This window comes from Schistocerca cancellata, chromosome 1 (genome assembly GCF_023864275.1).
Source record: "Schistocerca cancellata isolate TAMUIC-IGC-003103 chromosome 1, iqSchCanc2.1, whole genome shotgun sequence".
NCBI lineage: Eukaryota > Metazoa > Arthropoda > Insecta > Orthoptera > Acrididae > Schistocerca > Schistocerca cancellata.
This window is the reverse complement of record NC_064626.1, coordinates 815,685,228-815,701,629: the sequence shown is the minus strand read 5'-3', so window position 1 is coordinate 815,701,629 and position 16,402 is coordinate 815,685,228. Positions and strand designations below refer to the sequence as shown.

The 16,402-nt window shown below is 44.9% G+C and overlaps 1 pseudogene; it reads right to left on the bottom strand.

The window, feature by feature from the left end:
* Nucleotides 1-12,619: 12,619 nt before the first annotated feature.
* LOC126099969 (5S ribosomal RNA) lies at nt 12,620-12,737 on the bottom strand (annotated as a pseudogene).
* Between the last annotated feature and the right edge of the window lie 3,665 nt (nt 12,738-16,402).

The following is a 16,402-nucleotide window of genomic DNA, read 5'->3' as shown; positions in this document are numbered from 1 at the left end:
TCCGGAAACAGTGATCGTTTGAGGCCCAACTCGCTTTATTTGTTCATGAGACCCAGAAAATATTAGATACAGGCTCCCAGGTAGATGCCACTTTCCTTGACTTCCAGAAGGCGTTCGATACAGTTCCGCACCGTCGCCTGATAAAGTAAGAGCCTACAGAATATCAGACCAGCTGTGTGGCTGGATTGAAGACTTTTTAGCAAACAGAACAGAGCATGTTGTTCTCAACGGAGACACGTCTACAGACGTTAAAGTAACCTCTGGCGCGCCACAGGGGAGTGTAATGAGACCATTGCTTTTCAAAATATATACACTCCTGGAAATGGAAAAAAGAACACATTGACACCGGTGTGTCAGACCCACCATACTTGCTCCGGACACTACGAGAGGGCTGTACAACCAATGATCACACGCACGGCACAGCGGACACACCAGGAACCGCGGTGTTGGCCGTCGAATGGCGCTAGCTGCGCAGCATTTGTGCACCGCCGCCGTCAGTGTCAGCCAGTTTGCCGTGGCATACGGAGCTCCATCGCAGTCTTTAACACTGGTAGCATGCCGCGACAGCGTGGACGTGAACCGTATGTGCAGTTGACGGACTTTGAGCGAGGGCGTATAGTGGGCATGCGGGAGGCCGGGTGGACGTACCGCCGAATTGCTCAACACGTGGGGCGTGAGGTTTCCACAGTACATCGATGTTGTCACCAGTGGTCGGCGGAAGGTGCACGTGCCCGTCGACCTGGGACCGGACCGCAGCGACGCACGGATGCACGCCAAGACCGTAGGATCCTACGCAGTGCCGTAGGGGACCGCACCGCCACTTCCCAGAAAATTAGGGACACTGTTGCTCCTGGGGTATCGGCGAGGACCATTCGCAACCATCTCCATGAAGCTGGGCTACGGTCCCGCACACCACTTCTCAGCAAATTAGGGACACTGTTGCTCCTGGGGTATCGGCGAGGACCATTCGCAACCGTCTCCATGAAGCTGGGCTACGGTCCCGCACACCGTTAGGCCGTCTTCCGCTCACGCCCCAACATCGTGCAGCCCGCCTCCAGTGGTGTCGCGACAGGCGTGAATGGAGGGACGAATGGAGACGTGTCGTCTTCAGCGATGAGAGTCGCTTCTGCCTTGGTGCCAATGATGGTCGTATGCGTGTTTGGCGCCGTGCAGGTGAGCGCCACAATCAGGACTGCATACGACCGAGGCACACAGGGCCAACACCCGGCATCATGGTGTGGGGAGCGATCTCCTACACTAGCCGTACACCACTGGTGATCGTCGAGGGGACACTGAATAGTGCACGGTACATCCAAACCGTCATCGAACCCATCGTTCTACCATTCCTAGACCGGCAAGGGAACTTGCTGTTCCAACAGGACAATGCACGTCCGCATGTATCCCGTGCCACCCAACGTGCTCTAGAAGGTGTAAGTCAACTACCCTGGCCAGCATGATCTCCGGATCTGTCCCCCATTGAGCATGTTTGGGACTGGATGAAGCGTCGTCTCACGCGGTCTGCACGTCCAGCACGAACGCTGGTCCAACTGAGGCGCCAGGTGGAAATGGCATGGCAAGCCGTTCCACAGGACTACATCCAGCATCTCTACGATCGTCTCCATGGGAGAATAGCAGCCTGCATTGCTGCGAAAGGTGGATATACACTGTACTAGTGCCGACATTGTGCATGCTCTGTTGCCTGTGTCTATGTGCCTGTGGTTCTGTCAGTGTGATCATGTGATGTATCTGACCCCAGGAATGCGTCAATAAAGTTTCCCCTTCCTGGGACAATGAATTCACGGTGTTCTTATTTCAATTTCCAGGAGTGTATAAATGACCTAGTAGATAGTGTCAGAAGTTCCATGCGGCTTTTCGCGGATGATGCTGTAGTATACAGAGAAGTTGCAGAATTAGAAAATTGCAGCGAAATGCAGGAAGATCTGCAGCGGATAGGCACTTGGTGCAGGGAGTGGTAACTGACCTCTAACATAGACAAATGTAATGTATTGCGAATACATAGAAAGAAGGATCCTTTATTGTATGATTATATGATAGCGGAACTAACACTGGTAACAGTTACTTCTGTAAAATATCTGGGAGTATGCGTAGCAACGATTTGAAGTGGAATGATCATATAAAATTAATTGATGGTAACGCGGGTACCAGGTTGAGATTCATCGGGAGAGTCCTTAGAAGATGCAGTCCATCAACAAAGGAGGTGGCTTACCAAACACTCGTTCGACCTATACTTGAGTATTGCTCATCAGTGTGGGATCCGTACCAGGTCGGGTTGACAGAGGAGATAGAGAAGATCCAAAGAAGAGCGGCGCGTTTCGTCACAGGATTATTTGATAAGCGTGATAGCGTTACGGAGATGTTTAGCAAACTCAAGTGGCAGACTCTGCAAGAGAGGCACTCTGCATCGCGGTGTAGTTTGCTGTCCAAGTTTCGAGAGGGTGCGTTTCTGGATGAGGTATCGAATATATTCCTTCCCCGTACTTATACCTCCCGAGGAGGTAAAATTAGAGAGATTCGAGCGCGCACGGAGGCTTTCCGGCAGTCGTTCTTCCCGCGAATCATACGCGATTGGAACAGGAAACGGAGGTGATGACAGCGGCACGTAAAGTGCCCTCCGCCACACACCGTTGGGTGGCTTGCGGAGTATAAATGTAGATGTAGAACTCCTGGCCACGCACTGCAGGAGCAATGTGGACATCTCTGCAGCGTTTTCGATGGGAAGTGGTTGATCACCCACCATATAGATCAGTATAGATCAGACATGGCTCCATTTTATGTGCATCTCTTCGCTCAGATGATCTGCTGGTCATGAAGACAACATTTTGGCACTGACAATGAATTGCACACCAGTGTATAGAAGTGGTGGGAAGCACAGGTGGCTCTTGTGTATGAAGAGGGTATTGGAAAATTGGTACAAATCTCTAACTCGGATTGTGGACTATGTAGAGAAGTAACTGGGAAATTTAGGAAACAGTTGCAAAAGAAACATTTTTGTTTTTCACTATGGTTTACATTTCGCGGACGGAGGGTTACTTCCCAAACAGCCCCCGTATTTGTTCAACCTAGCGCTTAAAATTCAAAACTTACTTCTCAGATTTGAAAAGAGATACAGGGGGCTGACAAAAATATGGAAACATCGAAAACGCAATATATTACCTTGCCCTAGGAAATACTTGGGCATTCAAAACATCTTATAGTCGTCTAGGAATGGATGCATACAGGCCCTGGTTTTCAAGTGACCCTTACACCATTCTTCCTACAAAATATGGCAAGTTTATGTATAGATGACGGTGAACAGCCATCACGCACCTTTCTCTCCAAATTAGCCCATAGAGACTAATTAAGATCGAGATCTGGTGGTTGCAATGGCCAGGGGAGATGCGACAATTCATCCTCGTGCTCACAAAACCAGGCGTGGACGACGGGAGCTGTGTGAGCAGGGGTTCTGTCGTCTTGGAACGGTCAGACAACCCTTAGCAGTAATGCAACGTTCCAGAGTAACCGACTTGGCAGTAATGCGACCTTCAAGAGCAACCATGGAGCCCACAGAATACCACAAAATGGCTGCCTTAAATTATCACCGAACTCCCGCCATGTTTCACTTTTGCGATGCAAACTCGTCCAGAAGTAGGTAACAGTGCGAATCCAGGCTTATCGGACCAAACGACCTTTTCCAGTTGCTCCATAGCTCTTGTTTTACAGCTTCGACATTATGTTTTCCCGTTCGTGCTTTTGCATCGCTGATGAGTGTTTCTGGAACAACAAATTTCCCTGTAATGTCTTGCTTCTGGAGCTCCGTCCGTGCGACGTTCAGTTCTACCGTGACATTTGCAATTTTCGTCCGTCTGTCGTGATCACGCAACGTACATTTTCGTCAGCGTTGTGACTTAGCGGATTATGTATTTTCGCTTTCCCTGTATGTGGTGTAAATCTTCGATACGGTGCTTCTTGAAACATCGAAACTCTTCGGCTTCCTTGGCTACGGAAGCATTCACCAACAATTTGTCCACGTTCTAATTCACTTAGTTCCGACATAAAGTGCTCACAGCTAAATAGAACACTGTTCTGACCGCGGACGGCTCTTGCAACATATTGAGGACGTTGCACAGGTGCCGTTCGTGGGCAAATACATTTATGTTCAAGCATCCATTTCTCACGGCTGTCCCATATTTTTGGCCAACCCCGTAGATTCTAATATCGAAACAGCATGTAAAATAATTTCACTCGCCAAAATATTCATCTTCTCCTTAAAAGAGCTCATTCGCCTCGATGATGGCTGCCGATACAGTAACAGGGCCAATAAATTGCCGTTTTGATGCTGATATCACTATGATGCGTGACCAATTTCACGTCTTCGTTGGTAATCAGAGAAATAATTTCAGCATCCAGGAGAACAGGTAAAACGCACTGCAAACGCAAGTGCGGTTGACTTCCTCCTGAAAGACGATAGCAGTTGTTCGCACAGAGGGGCTCTGATAGAAGGGTTTCTCACAGCTAAATATCCAGACCGAGCCGTGTAGACTGTCTCTCCAGTGTATTCGCTGGGAAGGTGATCTGCAGCCTTTCAGCTGCCACTAGAGGCTCTTTCAGACCTCCAAGCAGTTCTTTCTGAGAAATTGTCTATACAGATGAATAAACTCTTATCTGCAACCCTTCAGCTGCCACAAGAGGCTCTTTCAGACCTCCATGCAGCTGTTTCTGAGAAATTGTCTATACAGATGAATACTCTCTCCCAACACTTCATAGAAAGAATGCAATATCTCTCTAAAGCAGATGAGGTAGCCAGGATATTTGTGTTTCTTATGGAAGTAACTTTCCAGCTTTGTTACATTAAAAATGTTATCTTTGGATTCATAACTATTATTAATTTATTGGTTTTGGACACTGTTTCATAGCAAGAGGTACTTTAGTGTAATGGTGTATATGCGTTTTCTTACAAGGGTACGGAATTACACACAACACCGTTACCATTTGGCGTCCTGCATCCGCCAGACACTGTGCAAAAGTTTCTATTTGACGGAACTCATAATTTACAACATGAGTCCGTACGCCACAGTCTCTCCTCCTGTTATTTCCTCATATTAAATGGTATAAAAGTGCCGAAATTTATTTATTGAAAACCATACTGCAAGCAGCTCTACTCATAACATAACATCTGTTACAAAAAATATTTTGCACTTGTGTATGGTTACACTAGAGACTTCCAATAAAATGCCAAGCAATGTTGAACGACCTGTAGGAAATGAGGAGCTATAAGCACAACACGGAAACAGAAATGACCCACTGTTTTGGCTGTTGTGAAACGCTGTATTTAACCCTAGGGCTCACTCTGCTAAAATTTCCCTAGTACTCCATCAGGGGTCATACATGACCCCAATCAATATATAATTGACTGTGTGTACTAAGCATTCAGAGAACAACGTACTGTCGCTTAATACTGTTTGTTTACATTTTATTTATTATTTAGACACATTTCACAGCTTTTTTAACAGGTATGTACATAGTAGAATTAAATTACATGTGGCAGAGTAATTACATATCAGAAGTTACAATATTGCTCTAAGTCATAATTTGTTTCACTCATAAATGTTTCACAATGGCTTCAAATTTACAGAAAATGTGATGAACAACTCAACAGGAAACATAATTCTAACCGGAATCCGTACCATTGTCACCTGCACATATTTTGCAAGTAGTAACTATTTCAGAATGTTCCTTGCAAACAAATTTGTTACACTTTTTGCATGTTGAACTGTATTTTGTGTCCTTTGATCAGGGGCAAATGGAGCATCTGCCTCGCTTTCTCTTCTGACTGTCGGGTATTACGTCTGGATGTCCATTGTCTAACAGATCATCAAATCCACACCGTTTGATACTGCTAATAATATCCTTGTTCCTTGCTTGTGGTAAACTCAAACGACGTTCCACTTGGGGCTTTGCCTTTTCTTTGGCCAACTTCATTAGAAAAAGACGTCTCTCTGTTTTTTCAACAGCAACACAGAAGAGTGTGTAGGCATTGAGTGCAGCTAGATCGACAAGATCATAAAATACTGCTAATGGCCAACGTTTTGTACCCTTTTTCACAGAATAGTAAGAGCTCATTTGATCTAGCGTATCAACACGTGATTTTGTTGAGTTGTAATACAACACTACTTTTGGTTTTCGTTTCAAGTTGTTTTCTTTTGGCACTTCAAATGATTGATGTTGTGTTGACAGGAGTAGCACAGCCTTATTTCTTTTTGGAACATACGAAACTAATAGGGTTTTACCACTGTATGCAAATCTGGTAGTGCATTCTTCCCTAGTTTTCGAAGGCAAAAACTCTTTTGGGACTTCTTTTCTTGTAGAACGTAGAGTACCTACAAGTGTCAACTTCATTTTCAACAATTCTTGGCCAAGGTCATAGCTTGTGAAAAAATTGTCAGTGGTAATATTCCTACCACTGCCAGCCAGATGACGCACTAAATCTAAGACCACTCTCTTGCCTTGATTCACTTCTCTCACATCACCACTCCTTCCAGTGTACATTTGAAGATTTGTCAGATAACCATGTTCACAGTCTACTGCGCACCATGTCTTGATGCCATACTTTCCTGGCTTTGAAGGAATGTAGACCTTGAAACTGCACCGACCTCTGTATACGCAAAGATGTTCATCAACAGTAATGTTGCTGGAAGGTATAAATGATGTTTGACATTGCACGGCAAACAAATCAAATATTTCCTGTACAGCTTCAGCCTTATTTCCAGTCCTCTCTTTCCTTACAAGTCTTGTGATGCGGTCGTCAAAACGAAGTGAACGCAGAATGTCCTGATATCGCCTCCTCGACATAGTAGCACGGAATAGAGGAGTGCCATATTCAGAGTCCCAAAATTCGTCAATATGTTTCCCCCGGCTCTTCTGTACACCATACAGAATCAGCAAGCCTAAAAATGAAAGAAGCTCGCATCTGTCTGTATCACGCCAGTCAACTAATTTTCCAGACACTTTCAATTCATTTCCTCGTTGATTTGTGAACTGAACTATTATATCCAGCAATTCATTAGTAATAAACTGCCTGAAACAGTCAACAGCTGAGCTAACACTAACTGTACTAGGAATACCTGCTGAAAATTGTTGTATGTTGCGGATTGGAAATCTACGAATTGATAGTTCTTTTGTACTCCATGCAATATCCCGACCCCTGCTTACCAGTACTGCACTTTCATCTTATCCACTGTCATCATTTTCAGCAAGAATATCATTTTCTTCTAATTCATGTAAACAAATTTCATCACTTTGGTCTACCTGTGTCTCTGTTTCATCATCTTCGGCGTCACTACCTTCTGAATCACTACTGCTACGAAATGTCTTCAATAGCTTGTTCTACACTATAGCCAGGAGCAAAACGTATTCCATCCATGCTGAAATTACACTGCAACAACAAACGTACAACAAACGTACAAACGAACTTCCAGTTTGAGGTTAGTTCTGAGTAACACCTGAATAACACCTAAATTCAGTGTTACCGACTCAAAATACCTAAGAAAGAGATTGATAGTTGATAATCTATACATGCTATGAATGTTACATATAATCTATCTGGAGTCATAATTGACCCCAACAGTAGTTTTTGTTAATTATTGATTTAAATGCTGCGTCAAGCGCTCTAAAAATTTTTGTGAGAGAGCTACAAGACTGTGTGGTAAAAGTCATAAAATTCTGGATTTTTACAAGAAATAGAAATATTATTTTATCCATAGTAAAGATGATTGGGGTCACCTATGACTCCAGAGTGAGTCCTAGGGTTAAACTGAACCTTAATACGTAGTAATATGCGTATTTCAGTAAAGTCTTGAGAGATGTGATAGACAGAGGAATTTTCTTTTTCATTGAATTTATTAGGTAGAATAAATTACAGAGAACTATGGGATGAAACGGCTTTTGCAGACCACAGTTATTACTTTTTAATTCCCTGTCTTATATTTGCCTACTCCTCAAAGCAACTGTTACTCTACATCAGATCTATAACTGTATTGAAACAGACGGAGGACCCGCTTCTGTGCTGTCTTTAAGTCAAACGTTAATTGGTATATCTCTCTCGGGAAGAGGAATAACTGCCAGGTCATTATCAATACAACCTGGAAACAAATAGACTCATCCGTGGGGAACGTAGATGACAAACTCTTATTTATTTGAAGAATTATAAGGAGGAGTAATTTACTTACAGAAACTTTGAGTATTGTTCGTCGGTTGGGGCTCTTACCAGTGGGACTAGCAGAAGAGATAGGAAATACTGAAAGAAGAGCTACACGTTTTTATTTACCAAGTAGATGTCGCAGAAATGCTCAAAAATGGCTCTGAGCACTATGGGACTTAACATCTTAGGTCATCAGCCCCCTAGAACTTCGAACTACTTAAACCTGACTAACCTAAGGACATCACACACATCCATGCCCGAGGCAGGATTCTAACCAGCGACCGTAGCAGTCCCGCGGTTCCGGACTGTAGAGCCTAGAACCGCACGGAGAAATGCTCAGAGAGTTTCGAAAAAGCCTTAATCACAAAATTCCAATAAACACATTCCAAAACGAGGCAACGAGCATAAAACTTATTTCAGTATACCTCTCACATACTGACCATGACGCTTACTCATTCGGTTACTTTGTGTAACATTTGCGAAATGATGAGGAAAGGAGGAAAATCATACAGATTCACTACGTACCCTCAGCCACACACTGTACACTTGTCAGATGCCAACATAATTAGAAGTACATACCCGCGGTGTAACGAAGCAGCTCAAATCACTTAACAGAGATGAGTCTTCCAGGGCAGATTGTGTACCTTCACTACTGGTCATTAAAATTGCTACATCAAGAAGAAATGCAGATGATAAAGGGGTATTCATTGGACAAATATATTATACTACAACTGACATGTGATTACATTTTCACGCAATTTGGGTGCATAGATCCTGAGAAATCAGTGCCCAGAACAATCATCTCTGGCCGTAATAACGGCCTTGATACGCCTGGGCATTGAGTCAAACAGAGCTTGGATGGCGTGTACAGGTACAGCTGCCCATACAGCTTCAACACGATACCACAGTTCATCAAGAGTAGTGACTGGCACATTGTGACGAGCCAGCTGCTCGGCCACCATTGACCAGACGTTTTCAGTTGGTGAGAGATCTGGAGAATGTGCTGGCGAGGGCAGCAGTCGAACATTTTCTGTATCCGTACAGGACCTGCAACATGCGGTCGTGCATTATCCTGCTGAAATGTAGGGTTTCGCAGGGATCGGATGAAGGGTATAGCCACGAGTTGTAACACATCTGAAATGTAACGTCCACTGTTCAAAGTGCCGTCAATGCGAACAAGAGGTGACCAAGATGTATAACCCATGGCACCCCATACCATCACGCCGTGTGAGACGCCAGTATGGCGATGACGAATACACGCTTCCAATGTGCGTTCACCGCAATGTCGCCAAACACGGATGCGACCATCATGATGCTGTAAACAGAACCTGGGTTTATCCGAAAAAATGACATTTTGGCATTCGTGCACCCAGGATCGTCGTTCAGTACACCATCGCAGGCGCTCCTGTCTGTGATGCAGCGTCAAGGGTAACCGCAGCCATGGTCTCCGGGCTGATAGTCCATGCTACTGTAAACGTCGTCGATCTGTTCGTGCAGATGGTTGTTGTCTTGCAAACGTCCCCATCTGTTGACTCAGGGATCGAGACTTGGCTGCAAGATACATTACAGCCATGCGGATAAAATGCCTGTCATCTCGACTGCTAAGTGATACGAGACCGTTGGGATCCAGCACGGCGTTCCGTATTACTCTCTTGAACCCATCGATTCCATATTCTGCTAACAGTCATTGGATCTCGACCAACGCGAGCAGCAATGTCGCGATACGATAAACCGCAATCGCGATAGGCTACAATCCGACCTGTATCAAAGTCGGAAACATGATGGAACGCATTTCTCCTCCTTACACGAGGAATCACAACAACTTTTCACCATGCAACGCCCGTCAACTGCTGTTTGTGTATGAGAAATCTGTTGGAAACTTCCCTCATGTCAGCATGTTGTAGGTGTCGCCACCGGCGCCAGCCTTGTGTGAATGCTCTGGAAAGCTAATCACTTGCATGTCACAGCATCTTCTTCCTGTCAGTTAAATTTCGCGTCTGTAGCACGCCATCTTCGTGGTGTAGCAATTTTAATGGCCAGTAGTGTATTATATTTCTTTCGGAATGTGCTAATATAATAGCTCCTTCCGTAACTATTATATACAATCACTTTCTCGACAAAAGATCCGTACCTAAAGAATGAAACGCTGCGCAGGTCACACAAATACTCAAGAAAGGAAGTGGGACTAATCTGATGAATTACAGACCCATATCACAAATGTCGATTTGCAATAGGATTTTCGAAAACGTACTGTTTTCGGATAACAGGAATTACCTCGAGGAAAGCGATCTATCGACACAGAACGGAGTCAGAAAATATCGGTCTTGTGAAACAACCAGCTATTTATTCTTTCGAAGTAATGAGTGCTATCGACAATGGATTTTAAATTGATTCCAAATTTCTAGTTTTCCAAAGGGCTTTTGATACAGTTCCACAAAAACGGCTTATACACCGAGGCGGGATGGGTAGATGCCCATATACAAACGTTGATAGTATCGCATATACAAGGTAGAAAAAGGTAGTATATTGGCGGGGCTGTCGTTTGTACTCAGGCAATTCATACTAAAAGGTTCCCGAAGTGGTTATGGGCTCACGACGGCAATAACAGACTTCGAACGCGGAATGGTATGGAATTCAATATTTCGAGATCTACATTGTCGAGAGCGAGCAGAGAATACTAAATTTCAGATATTACTTCTCACCACGGTTAAACGCAGTTGCAGACAGCCTTCACTTGACGACCGAGAGCAGTGGCGTTGAGCTGTCAGTGCTAACAGACAGGCAACAGTGAGTGAAATAATCGCGGAAATCGCTGTGGTATGTACGACGAACGTATCCATTAGGCCAGTGTGGTGAAATTTGGTGTTAATGGGCTATGGCAGTAGACGACCGACGTGAGTGCCTTCGCCAACAACACGACATCGCGTGTAGCGCCTCTCCTGGAATCGTGACAATATCGGTTGGACTGTAGACGGCTCAAAAACCTTGACCTGTAAGATAAGTCCCGATTTCAGTTAGTACGAGCTGTTGGTAGGGTTTGAGTGTTGCGCAGACTCTACGAAACTATGGACACGTCAACAAGGCACTGTGCAAGCTGGTGGTAGCTCCATAGTGGTATGGCTGTGTTTTCTTGGAGTGGACCGGGGCCTCTGGTCCAACTGAACCGATCACTGACAAGAAATGATTATTTTGGGCTACTTGAAGAGCATTTGCAGCCATTCATGGCGTCCGTGTTCCTAAACAACGATGTCATGTCACGGGGCCACGGTTGTTCGTGATTGCTTTGAAGAGCATTCTGGACATTTCGGGAGAATGATTTGGCCTCCCTCATCGCCCGACATGAATCTCATCGAACATTTATGGGTCATGGCAGAGAGGTTCGTGTACAACATACCAGACGGCAGCACTTCCGCCATTATGGACGGTTTAGAGGCAGCATTGCTCAATATTTCTGAAGGGGACGTCCAATGATTTGTTGAGTCCAAACCATCTCGAGTTGCTGCTCGATACAGGGCAAAAGGAGATCCGACACAGTATTAGGAGATATCCTATGACTTTTTTCATCTCAGTGTAATCAAGTCGCGTGCCTAAGGAGTATAGTCTCAGTCGTGTGACTGGAATCATGATTTCTGTCGGAAAGATCACAGTTCGTAGTAACCGACGGAAGTCATCGAATGCAGCAGAGGTTATATCTGGTGTTTCCTAAGGAAGTGTTACAGATCCCCTACTGTCCTTAATCTATATAAACGACTTAGGAGACGATCTGAGCAAAAAAATGGCTCTGAGCACTATGGGACTTAACATCTGAGGTCATCAGTCCCCTTGAACTCTGAACTACTTAAACCTAACTAACCTAAGGACATCACACACAGCCATGGTCGAGGCAGGATTCGAACCTGCGACCGCAGCAGTCGCGCGGTTCCGGACTGAAGCGCCTAGAACCGCTCGGCCACCACGGCCGGCCAATCTGAGCACGCATCTTAGGTTGCTTACAGGTGATGCTGCCATTTACCATCTAGTGAAGTAGTCAGGAGATCAAAACCAATTGCAAAATGATTTATACAAGGTGTCTGTATGGTTTCAAAAGTGGCAACTGGCCCTAATTAATGAAAATTTTGAGGTCATCCAAATGAGTACTAAAAGGAATCCCTTGCATTTCGGTTACATGGTAAAAAATAATTAAAGGCTATTAACTCAAGTAAATACCCAACTCCTTCCGAACAGGCCTTGGAAGGCCCAACGGTACCGAGCGGCCGCCATGTCATCCTCAGCCCACAGACGTCACTGGATGCGGTGGATATGGAGGGGCATGTGGTCAGCACACCGCTCTCCCGGCCGCATGTCAGTTGACGAGACCGGAGCCGCTACATCTCAGTCAAGTTGCTCCTTAGTTTGCCTCTCAAGATCTGAGTGCATCCCGCTTGCCAACAGCGCTCGACAGACCATATGGTGATCCATCCACGTGCTAGCCCAGCCCGACAGAGCTTAACTTCGGTGATCTGACGGGAACCGGTGTTACCACTGCGGCAAGGCCGTTGGCGCAAATAAATACCGAGGAATTCCAATTATGAAGTGCTTAAGCTGGAACGATCACACAGACAATGTTTAAGGAAGACAGCACCAAAGGCTGCGTTTCATTAGCAGAACACTTGAAAGTTTCAGCAGGCCTACTGAAGGGATTGCTTACATTAAGCTTTTCTATCCCATGCTGGAGTCCTACCGTGCATTACCAAACAGGATTTTCGAGGACATCGTGAAAGTTCGAACAAGTGCATTACAGTGAAAAAATGTCACCGATATGATGCGCGAGAAGGGGTGGCAATCATTAAAACAAAAGCGTTTTCCGTTGCAGCGAGATCTTCTCTCGAAATTTAAATGTACAACGGCCCCCTCCGAGTGCAAAAATATTTTGTTGACCTCCTTCTATATAGGGAAAATCGGTCATTGTAATAAAGTAAGAGAAATCAGAGATCGCACGAAAAGACTGAAGCATTCGTTTTTCCCTCGCGCCGTTAGAGAGTTGAACGGTAGAGAAACACTCTTAAGGTGGTTCTATGAAACGTCTGTCAGGTACGTTATCCAGATATACACGCAGATGTATATTTTTCAGATGGCCTGTTCTGCTGAAGGATGGTGGATCGGTATGAGTCAAAACCCGCTGGATGACAGTATAATCATTTTATTTGTCCCCAGAATCTCGTGCCAGTAGCTCAAGCCGGCACTTGGCGAGCGCTGTAAGGTGAGCTTCGACACACAGACCCCAGCAACAAAGCATTCTCATGAAACCCCAGAAGCTGCAACGCCTGTTGAAGCCCAAGCATGGTGCGACCTTGCACAGCAAACATACCCGTCTAGTGGCCAAGCTGCGTCACGGCACGGTCGAGCAGAGAACGGCCTGACAGTCTGCCCCTTTTGTGGTGGGTCGCGGGAGCATAGACGTCCGGAGCGGAAACGCCGCTTTGACATCTGGTGTTGGCAGACACCCGATGGCTCGGTGGCTAGAAGGGCCCAATTCGACCCACAGCCTACCTTGCCGCAGATGGACCTCCTGGCAACCGGTCCTGTCAAGAAGATGGTCGAGTGGCACCAATCACATGGCGGAAAGTGACACTGTGACGGACGCCAAATGGATGACTCGCCAATTCAGTGACCTGCCCGGCTAGACGTTCAGTATTTATACATGCCAAAGAGGGTATGTTTTATAGCTGCTGCTGCAAATACCACCACGAATGCCACATGTCGAAGTTTCCGTGGTTCCTGCAACTAGCCTGGCGCTGACCAGTAGGCAAGCAGCTACGCCCAGCGAATGCCCTGGCGCAATGCTGCACCAGCGTATTGTGGCAAGCCTTTCTTTTTACGGCAATGATCCCTCTTGTGTAGTCCTGCACAATAACAATGTATACAGAGTGTGTTAAATCTCATGGATCAAATTGGAACAGGTGACAATGTGTCTACACCATATTTCTTATGTTTTGGACATACACAGCAAACGCAGCATAACAACAACGTTGCTCCTAGTAACTGTTCAAAGTGACGACCACCATTTTCAATGCACGTTCACCAAGGTTACATGAAGGTCTGCCACACTCTTTCAAAGATCCCTGATGCTTGTTGTATCGGTAGACAGGCAGCTCTGCCCTCTCAAGCAGGTCTTCATCTGTTTTTATGGGGCTTTTGTACACCATTGCCTTAAAGTAACCGCAGCGGAAGAAGTCCAGAGGTGTGAGAGACAGCGATCGCGCTGGTCGTGGGACAGGACCCCTCCTTCCAGTCCAGCGATGAGGGTACGTGTTGTTCAGATGCTCACGGACATTAACGTTGAAGCGGGCTGGTGCGCTGTCGTATTGAAACAATATCCTTTCGCGGGCAACATGGGGTATATGTTCAAGAACTGTGACAGCTCATTTTACAGGAACACCAAGTGATGCGGACCAGTCAAATGGGGAGGCATGTCTGCTTGGTTGTCAGGGGTGTACGCTGTTTATCACACACTGCCTGTTCCAGTGTACAATAGACGCACAGCATCTTTGCGAGAGTGTGGCTAGTCTGAATGCGGCGTTCGCAATAAATGAGTTCAGAGTGGCGCTTATCGATTTGAACAGTTACTATGAGCTGCGTTATTGTTATGTGGTGTATGCTGGCTGTGTCCAGAACACAATAAATATACATTTCCGGCCATTTGTTTCCTATCGCAATATAATCAGTTGTGGATCCACGATCACTTGTTTTACTTTCACCAGAAAGGTTTGAGGCATCCTGTATACGGGATGTTCCAGGCGGAATGGTTAGTATTCAGGGGTATAGCAGGAACGATCACTCTAAGCCAAAAATTCTGGTAAACATAGACCCTAAATGTCATACCTTAAGAGTGGTCATTGTCATTAAAGTCTCAACTTTAGATCTCATGTTTGCTAGACTTTCTAGCTTCGAATAATCGTTCCTGTCATTTCCTGGAATAATAACCATTCCTCCTGGGACGCCATGTGTAATAGTTATGTTGCACGCCCGTTGTTCAGACCTATTTTTAGGAGAAGTCATTTCGGTTCCTACAGCTATCTTTAATTTGCTCATTGGCGATTCGTATCATTTAAACCAGAATCGTAGAGCAATACAAAGTGCACTATATCGTATCTGAATGCGTACTTTCCTATGTGCAGTGTATTTATTGTGTATCTTCACATCGTATTATCCGTTATCTAATTTGATCCCATAGTTTCTTTGATAACTGTATCAGTATTCCACGTAAAGAAACAGTTGGTAACATTATGTGACAATTACATATTGAGTTACAATCGTTGCAGTCTAAAGAAAGAAAATAATAATGCTCTTAGTATGTAAGTCCTAGGATAATGTACAAAAACTGTATTGATAAAAAATACACATATCGTGCAGTGAAAGATAATTTAGTTCTAGCGAACAGTAGCGTTAGAGCAGTTAAGTAAAATTAGTTTTTAATGCAATTTTAGAGAGACAGCAAAATATGACAAAATACAAATATTACATCCCAGAAAACGGAAAATGTTAACGCATATAGAACGCTAAAATTTGACCGTTACGTACTGCCTCATTGCTGCAGTTCAATTGCGTTAATGCCGTTTCTCAATATTTGCTTTTGCGAGTGCATCCACTGTAAAGCAGAATGGTAAACTATTGTTCTGAAAACGACTGCAAACAGCGGATCAGCTCTGGTCCGCCTGCTGCAGATGTTGGAGGGTTTCACAGCAGGCCACTGTTTACGAACGATTAAACAGATTAACGAGAAACTTCGATTTGTAAATCCATCCTATTGTTTGCCGTCGCGAAAAAGCTGGCTTTTTTTTACGTGGAGTGAACTATCATATGTATACAGGTATTGGACAAAATGACAGTTTCCCACATACCTCAGCCACGAGTGACATTCAAAACAAATTTGCCTCCTAGGAATGCAGGCGTATTGACAGATAATATTCTGTATCGTAGTCGACGGTGTATTCGTGTAAACCGTCGCCAGAAAACTTTGAATCCTCTAACATCTGCTGAGAGTGAGTAATGTACATTCCTTTGATTTTTCAGTGCAAATATCAGTGAATAAGTAATATTCGAATTTCTCTAGTGGAGGCCACGTTGTTACGGACCCAGAACGCCTTGATTCCAATAAAACGTGATTTATTTCTTACAAAAGGAATGTACGTCATGAAATATACAACAAAGATCAAGCCATAGATA